Source organism: Scophthalmus maximus, chromosome 16, assembly GCF_022379125.1.
Source record: "Scophthalmus maximus strain ysfricsl-2021 chromosome 16, ASM2237912v1, whole genome shotgun sequence".
Classification (NCBI taxonomy): domain Eukaryota; kingdom Metazoa; phylum Chordata; class Actinopteri; order Pleuronectiformes; family Scophthalmidae; genus Scophthalmus; species Scophthalmus maximus.
In genome coordinates this window covers 9659455-9668063 of record NC_061530.1, presented here as the reverse complement: position 1 = coordinate 9668063, position 8609 = coordinate 9659455, and the positions used below count along the sequence as shown (strand labels likewise).

The 8609-nt window shown below is 42.7% G+C and overlaps 1 protein-coding gene across 2 annotated transcripts in view; it reads left to right on the top strand.

The window, feature by feature from the left end:
• Positions 1-226: 226 nt before the first annotated feature.
• fscn2b (fascin actin-bundling protein 2b, retinal) overlaps positions 227-8609 on the top strand; it is a 30097-nt gene continuing 21714 nt past the window's right edge. For both annotated transcript variants that reach the window (XM_047327875.1, XM_035613963.2), the window contains exon 1: positions 227-399. The gene's annotated coding sequence lies outside the window, so the exon portion shown is untranslated. The remainder of the gene's footprint in view (positions 400-8609) is intronic.

The following is an 8609-nucleotide window of genomic DNA, read 5'->3' as shown; positions in this document are numbered from 1 at the left end:
CACAACAGCATTAACCTGCACAACAACTATTATCCTTGTGTCCTTATCTGGAAGGGTTTGGCAGAAGACAATGATGTGGACAACCAAAATGTCCTTTATCTATAAAATCATCCAAAGGTAACCCAACTGGCTGTTCCCATCAAAGCCTCTGTTTTCATTGCTCAATTGCCCAACAAAATGCAACAACACAAAATGTTGTAACCCTTGTTCAAGATTGTCATGAGATTGGAACAGGAATGAGGACTCTGAGACCAGGGCGCAGCCAAACGGGAAGTTTGTGCAATGTTTGCCTCTCTGATGTGGTTCGTTGGACTGAACCGGATTGCTGGTGGAGAGGCGCGAGGAGATGACACACATGGAATGTCGAAATTGAAATGCAAGACAAGCAGAAGGGAATAGGTGAGTAGCTGATAACTTTCCCAAAGTGATATTGTTGAGATGAGATAGGAGCTATGACGCACACTTTCGCTTCACTGTATTGGTATGAAAGCTGAAAAGCATCCCTGGAGTTTCCTCATGAAGAGCGTGTGTTGTCTGCGGTTGTACAAACAAGACCATCCGTCTCTATCTTTCACTCTTTTTGCTGTGTCAACGCTTGTGAACAAATTGCAATAGAGTCAGAATTATTGCTCTTGCGCACACAGTTCAAGCGAGTGCAAGTTGGGGCCGTGTGGTCACAAGCATTAGGGTTTTTAACAGGCCCACTCTCCCCTACAGGAAATGTTGAAAATCTGATTACAGATGGGAGATGTGGGATGTAATCAGGGAAAATGTTAGGAAAACATCATCCCTACTCTACGACTTGCCCTACCACCCAGTGACTGTCCACCCACACCACGGGATCCCTAATAAATAAGGCAAACTCCACACTTCACTTTTATTGTGTGTGCGTTTATATATATCGGTGTGTGTGTGTGTGTGTGTGTGTGTGTGTGTGTGTGTGTGTGTGTGACATCCCCCATCCTTTGGCATGTGGAACATTTTGCTCTGCTGTTTTTACAAGCCAGGCGTTAAGCTGTCCATCAAATGCCATGAAAATACCCTGGATCCTTTCCCCCTATCACAGACACACACACACACACACACACACACACACACGGGCACACACACACACACACACACACGCACACGCACACGCACACGCGCACACACACACGCACACACATCGATTCCCCAGAAACCAGAGTCACAGTAGTGGTAGCTGCTCCTCTGCCAAGCTCTTAAACACACTGAAACCAACCTCTCCGCTTCTTTACAGCCTTCTCTTCTTACATCTCTCCTGGTTCGTCCGTCCTCCCTCACACCCATCATTCATCCCTCTTTCTGTATCGCTCCTTAAATATCCTTTCTCCTTAGATACAGGCCGTGTTATGAGGCCAACAACTGCTGACTAGATGGGCCTGATACACCCGGCCTCATCTGGCCTCACCACCTCAGATTGGCTTGTTGGGAGATCTGCTTGTAAATGTAAAGTGCAGCTTGACATATAGCATGGCTCTCTATTACTGCTGCGTTTTACAGTCAAAAGAAAGGACGCAAAGGTCGTGTGCACATTTGAGTGACTGTGTTTCTCTTTTATTACAGGTAAGCCAATATATCAAGCTGAAATTATCTTTATTAAACATGAATTAAATATTGCCAGAAGGATGGAACTTAAATCTGAATAACTGCCATGGATTACAATTTTGGAATACATCATTTCTCAACTGAAGGGTGCACTGTGTCACAGATTAACTAGCCATTTTGGCCATGTTGTTGTACAGCAATTTTATCTTTCTAGGTGTTGAGTGTCTGTGGCCCATAAGGACATACAGTAAATATCGTTAAGACATTTTACCCATCTAAAAAGTAGAGCACTTTTTTTTCTTCTTTTTTTATAATCTAAGATTGTGCATTTTACTTTTAATTGATAGAGCACAGTAAAGATAAAGTAGGGGGATGGATAGTGGGAGATGATATTCAGAAGGTCCCCGGTCTTATTTACTCTGGGGACGCTGGGGTTTACGTGGCGTGTGTTGCTCTTGGCTACCATGATGCTCAGAGTAAACATATTTTTTACGAAACTGGTAGAGAATAGAGGAATCTTCAGCAATTAAACAAAATATGATTATTATTATTATTATTGTGGCATTTTAACAAATATTACACAGATTGTCTTCAACGCATGTTGAATGTGTTGGCTTGGCTGCACTTGCTACATCACTTAATGTACAACATGTACAATGCTGCTGGTTTGATTTTGACAAACCCTTTGTGAAGATGCATCTGTTCCGGTGCAGTAAAAAAGGATTAACGAAGTAGCAATATCACTCAAATAAATTCAAACTAAACACAATGGGTTTACATTGCTTTTCCATTTATGTTGCCCCTGTCAACTAACTTTACAAGAAGACAGTTGAATTTTATGAAGTCAGCAAAGACCCTAACTTTAATCCATTTGATTTATTTGATTTTTACATTGATTGTGTTGAATATAAAATCTTTCAATACATGACTTATCATATGTCATGTATTTTCGTCTATATCAATCAAAAACATGTTGCAACATGTTTTCCTCGTGTCAAAACTGCATCCTTCATGAGATGACTCTTTTTTATTGTTTATTTGTTCAACATTGAAATGGTCTTTTTTTCCAGAAATACTGTATATTGACTTTTAGCAGCAGTTTGAGAACAAAACATAATCCTTAATGGTCTTAGCCTTCAAAATCTCTGTATATCTATATATCAGTGTGCATGAGAGAGAGTCTACCTGGGGAGAAAACACTACAGAGAACCTTTGACAAAATAAAAGGTAGGAGACAAAGGGGAGAGCTAAAAGGAGGAAAAAGCATCACAGGGACCACGGTGGAGAGAAAAACATCAATACCGTGTGCATTTAGAGGAAGTGAGTGAGAAAGGGAGAGAAAGACAGAGCCATGGGAGAGAGGCCGGGAGCTCCGCTGAGAGAGAGAAAGGGGCTTGAGAATCAAGAGGGGAAGTCTAAATGAGATTATCTGAAAGAAGTCGAAGACAATGAGAGAAGCATTCAGAGAAATAGACAAAGGGGAGAGTGGAAGGCTTTCTACAAACGGAGCAGGAAAAAAATCCAGCATGGTCAGTGCCATGAATTCTGCTCAAACAGATCTTCACTTTTGCTTTCTGCATGGACATAAAGATTTCTGGTCTTCATTAATGTGTGATCGTACAAGAATTGACGTAATCATTTTACCTGCATTTGTAGCATGTAAGGTGATGGATTCAAAAGCATACAACGAAATGGAACATATTTTACACTACCAAATGGAGTAAATTAATGGGAAAAATTCACTTCCGGAACCGGAGCCGTAAAGAAAGTGGGCGGTCACTGTTGAGCTCTATTAATTAGTATTATTGGTGATAGAAAACGAGATAAAATAAGATTGAACCTCGGACGACTCTTCTTTGTGGGGAGAGCTCAAGGACTTGAGAGGCTTCAAAAAACAACATGCAGTTTTCCTTCTTGTTCCTCGATTATTGGGTTTCACAACCAGTCTACAAAAATACATAAACATTTATGTTTGTATTTGGACCAAAGTTAGCAGTCAATTTATAGCTAATATCCACATATTCATCCACATAAAATTATGTCTCTCATGGACACGTGTGTGTGTGTGTGTGTGTGTGTGTGTGTGTGTGTGTGTGTGTGCGTGCGTGCGTGAATGCATGCATGCGTGTGTGGAGAGAGTTTTGGTTGGGTCACGTCAACAGACAGCCAGCAACATAATTGCACCTCATTAGCTGCACAGATTGGCGCCTTCCACTCCCTCTCCATTTTCCTCGCTCCGGACAACCCCATAGGACGACTGCCACTCAGAGGAAAGTCATTAACCAATCGCAGCATGGCATTTGTCACTAAGGGAAAAATAATGATAATCGTAATCTTTAGGATCTCCCAGATAACTCATTCATTTCATTTAAAAGCCAAATTACAGTGCTCAAATGCGGCAGAGGCCAAAGTGGCACTCAAAGCCGAGCGTCAGAGAGGAATGAGCGACGTGTCGTGTCTTCATTAACTGCGAAAGGGAACTAAAGACTCGGCACGCAATTAATGCAACATCACAGGGCTAACGTTTATCACCCGCCCCCATAGACACACACACACACACACACACACACACACACACACACACACACACACACACACACAAAAACAGCGCTCTGCTCATTACTCCAGTGCAGGTCTGGTCTCCATGGTGTAGCTGATGTGATGGGGGCCGAGCTGCCTCCCTGTGGCCTGATTCACGCACACACACACACACACGCACGCACGCACGCATGCACACACACACACACACACACACACACACACACACACACACACACACACACACACACACAGGCACCTTGCTTAACCTGCTATAGGGGATCAGGATGAGGGAAACCTCTGATTCACTGACTTTTATCTCGCACATACTGACACACAGTCACCCCCCCCCCCCCCCCCCCCCACACACACACACACACACACACACACTCTCTCTCTCTCTCTCCCTCTCTGTCTGTCTCTCTCTTACACACATGCAGTGGAGTCATATCTTGATTAGGCAGCTTAGGTGGTCTTGGGGAAATACACTCATCTCTGTCTGTCTCTCTGCCTCCCCCTCGCTGGCATGTTGTTATCTCCAGGGTCCAAATGTTTGGAGATATCTTCACACGCACCTGATGGCAAACAACCTCAGTTGTCTCCCTGGCCCGTCCTTCTTCTAACAGGCTCCTGCAGCCTTGACCGGACTCGCTTACAAAGGGTCGGTCCGACATGCTATTTAGCCTTGTTTGTCAAAATGGAGAAACAGAAAGGCAAAGGTGGTGAGATTCATATATCCACAATCCTTCTCTGGAAAATTGAATTCCTGACCGGCTAAGGAACTCCATTTACATTTAGTTAAAAATGACAGTTCACCGTAATGAATTGTGTCCTACTCTTTGCCAATGTCTGTTGTTTAAATCAGAGAAATAAAATCCTCTTCGGTGCAGAAGGTTTAACACAACACTATTAGCTAAATATAAACATGTTTTTGAATAAACATTGTTGTAAAAACATACAAAAAATAAGAGGACATAATTGTGCGTCACTGAAGCAACACTACACTGATAACATTGTTGGAGCTATTTCTTATTAATTTATCATTAAATATTTTTATTTGAGTTATTGTTCTACATTTTCAGATATCCATCCTTGACTTTTTATAGGCGACCCAATATTCCCACTACACCGTGACATCACCCATTGGTTTGTCCATTGGACAAAAGTGAAGTCATCCACGGATGCCGACACTGCAATGGTTTACAAAGGATGATTGTGTTTTAACAAAAAATTAATTGATTAATTGACAAAAATCTGAAATCCAGGTGCTCACATTGGTGCTCTGTTGAACTTAAGAATGATGATCATAGATAAATAAAAACACTCCTCCTCAGTTACAATAAAAGTAAGTCATAAATCAGCTTAACTGCACAGTACGCAAAACAGTCCGAACAGGTTCATTGGACAACCGACTAACTCACAGTGTTTGTGAAGGGAAAGAGCTCTATGTATGATTGAAGGCAAGTTAAATCTCCTCACACTGACTTTTAATGATCATCAGTAAAGAGAAAAGTTTACTACACACACACACACACACACACACACACACACACACACACACACTCCTCTTCTTCTTTGGTTGGTATTCAACAAAATTGAAGGAGTCGCTTAATTTGAATATTATAGCTCCACATTTTAATTATGAATTTTCCACTCCCATATACTTCAAGATTCCTGTGCAGTTACCATCTTTTAAATCCCCTGGAAAATTGGTTTTAAATTTTAAATATGTTCGATTTAAATATGAAGCAGCACATCAGTTATCTCTGGCATGCTATCTTTTGCCTTTTTTAGTTGTTTTCATCTGCTCATCTGGAGGTATTCATTGGACAATGTCAGTATTCAAGGCTATATGGGAGCTGATATACAGCTTGTAGTTTCATGGGACACAGGAATTAACCTTGAATAGCCAAACGTAATCCTCACTGTAGGGCACATAGTCACAGGCACAACTCTGTGAAAATTCCTGCAGCAACAAGACTGACGGATGAGTGACATGAGCACACACAAACACACACAAAATGCACATATTGTCTCTTTCTTTCCCATCACACACAGACACACACACGCGCGCACATCTGATCTGGTTGACTGGGCTCTGCTCGGCACGTAATGACTGTGCTATGTGTTTTTTTATTTTTCTTACTCCAGCAAAGTTGACTTGTGCTCTGCTAACTAGTGCGTGCATGTGTGTGTGTGTGTGTGTGTCGAAACACTAGCATGAGAGAGAGTTCACTCTCTCGTATCATATTCACAATAACTGATGATGTGGTGTGGTCTATGACTGTAGCCAAAACGATTGCAAACACGTTTCAAAACGAGTTTGAGGAGGAGCAGTTTAATTCAATTTATCAACCGATGGGCCGTTGAAAGGCTGAGTTGCTTGTGCAAATAGATGAATGCACGCAAAGACACACATGTACGTGCAGGCTCAAATGTACAGATGCGCAAAGCACACACACTAGCAAAATAAGTATAAAAATAATTTGCGCCACTTCACCTTCAATCTTTATTTTGCTGGTGTAGCTCACACACTCCAACAATTGCACGAAGACGCACGAAGACACACACAGAGAAGGGGGAGGTATATCATACGTCCTGGGTCTAACAGTGCCGAGGCGTTCAGTAATTGAAAACAGGGCTGAATAATCTGAGAGAATGACAGCCCTGAAAGATTATGTGAACTCAAACATTAACACAATTAAGTGTGCGAGCACTGGAGTGTGTCGCAGCCTTAGACACTGTCTTAATAGTCCCGCAGCACAAAGACAGAGGAATGTGTGCGTGTGAAAGAGAGAGTGCATGCATGGCAGCCCATGGGAAAGACCAGAAGCAAAGCAGTGGCTTTGTTTTAAGTGCCAAATGTTGCAAAACAAAGAAATATGCTGCTACTTTAAATTGTCTAGTTTGATTACAAAACCAGAAATTCAACCAGACGTCTCCTGATCCCTGCGAACGAGGAAAACACAGTGGTAACAAATAGTCTTCTTTTTTTGATAACAGTGATCTGGTTGTTTAAGTCAGATGCTCTATCAGACAGTGAGCAAATGATTCAATTGTCTCCTGGTGTTTCCACGCCTTAGCAACAGCCGCCGGGTCGGCGTGGCGACGGCCCAGTTCTGATTTATCTAGCGAGCTGCGCTCAGGTGCTGTTTTGTTAACAGGATTGCAGCCATTTATAACTGTGTTTCATTACTGTACTAAGAGCCGATAAGATGATCACTCACACACACGCACAGAGACACACACATTCGCACACACGGAGGCGCTAATTCAATCTGCTGACAGGGAAACACGGCAAACAACATCCATTATGGCCTACAGCTAATTGGTAATGGGGGGCGACGGGGTGAAGGTAGAGGGTGAGGGCTGGGTGACAGGAGCTTTGGTTTGGTTGGGGATTTCTACAAAGAGATGTACCCCCTGAGAATATTTCCCCTAATTTTCACAACCCATTGTTTGCAATTATTCATCACATGTACCTCACCCACTCTCTCCTTCTACCTAAAAACAGGACAGGGCCTTTTAAGAGTGCCTTTCCTTCACTCCCTTCCTATCCTCCTTTTCCTACTCATCCTTCTTGCCACGAGCTAAAGTAGAGATGAGAATACCTGCCAATAAAGAAAAAGCACCCACATGACCAGAAGCAAACAGTGAGCCCAAGACAAAGATGGCATCTCAGCCCCAGGTGGCATCACACTACTGGTGACATTTAATAATTCCCTCTCTCCCACTAGCACTCACCACCTCCCCCCTCCTCCCACCCGACTTACTATTACAATTAGAGATAAATCTTCTCCTAGAGGCAAAAAGAAAAAAACAGGTACGGAGAGACTAAGGAGTGATGAATTACCATCATTCACGCAAAGACAAGATCTTTTAGGAGTCCTGGTTTTGGTTCTGTCTATTTACTTACTCCGTTGTACCACATCAGCAACAGATCGATGGTGGATGAATGGCTGGTGAGGCAGGAAGACCGTCAGACAGATGGGAGTTTCGGCCAGAAATAAATAATGCCACTGGAGGTGTTTGAGAAAACGAGGCGGAGGAGAGAGAGTGGGAAAAAATTATAATAAAGACAGAGAAGAGTAAAGGAAAGGATTTGAATGCCCAGGGAAGAGAGACGGATGAAAAGATAGAGGCGACTGGAGATAGAAGAGGCAGGGAGCGATGGATGTGCAGATTTAGAGGGCAGAAGATAAGAGGAGAGATAAAAGCGTGGAGGAACAGAAGGAGGGAGGGAGAGCGGGGCTGCTGCAGCGTACAATGTTTACATGCACCAATACATTGTTGGACATGTCTGCTTACTTATGTCATTAACTGCTGCTACTGAGCATGCACACGCGGCGGATGAAGGCACATACAGGTACCAAGACACACACACACACACACACACACACAAACATGAGCGAGAGTGATGTATGTTTTAGCAGTTAGATATGTTGGTATTCTATAATCCTGTTCAGTGCATACATGTATCTGTCCGTTTGTCTCTAATGAACAGA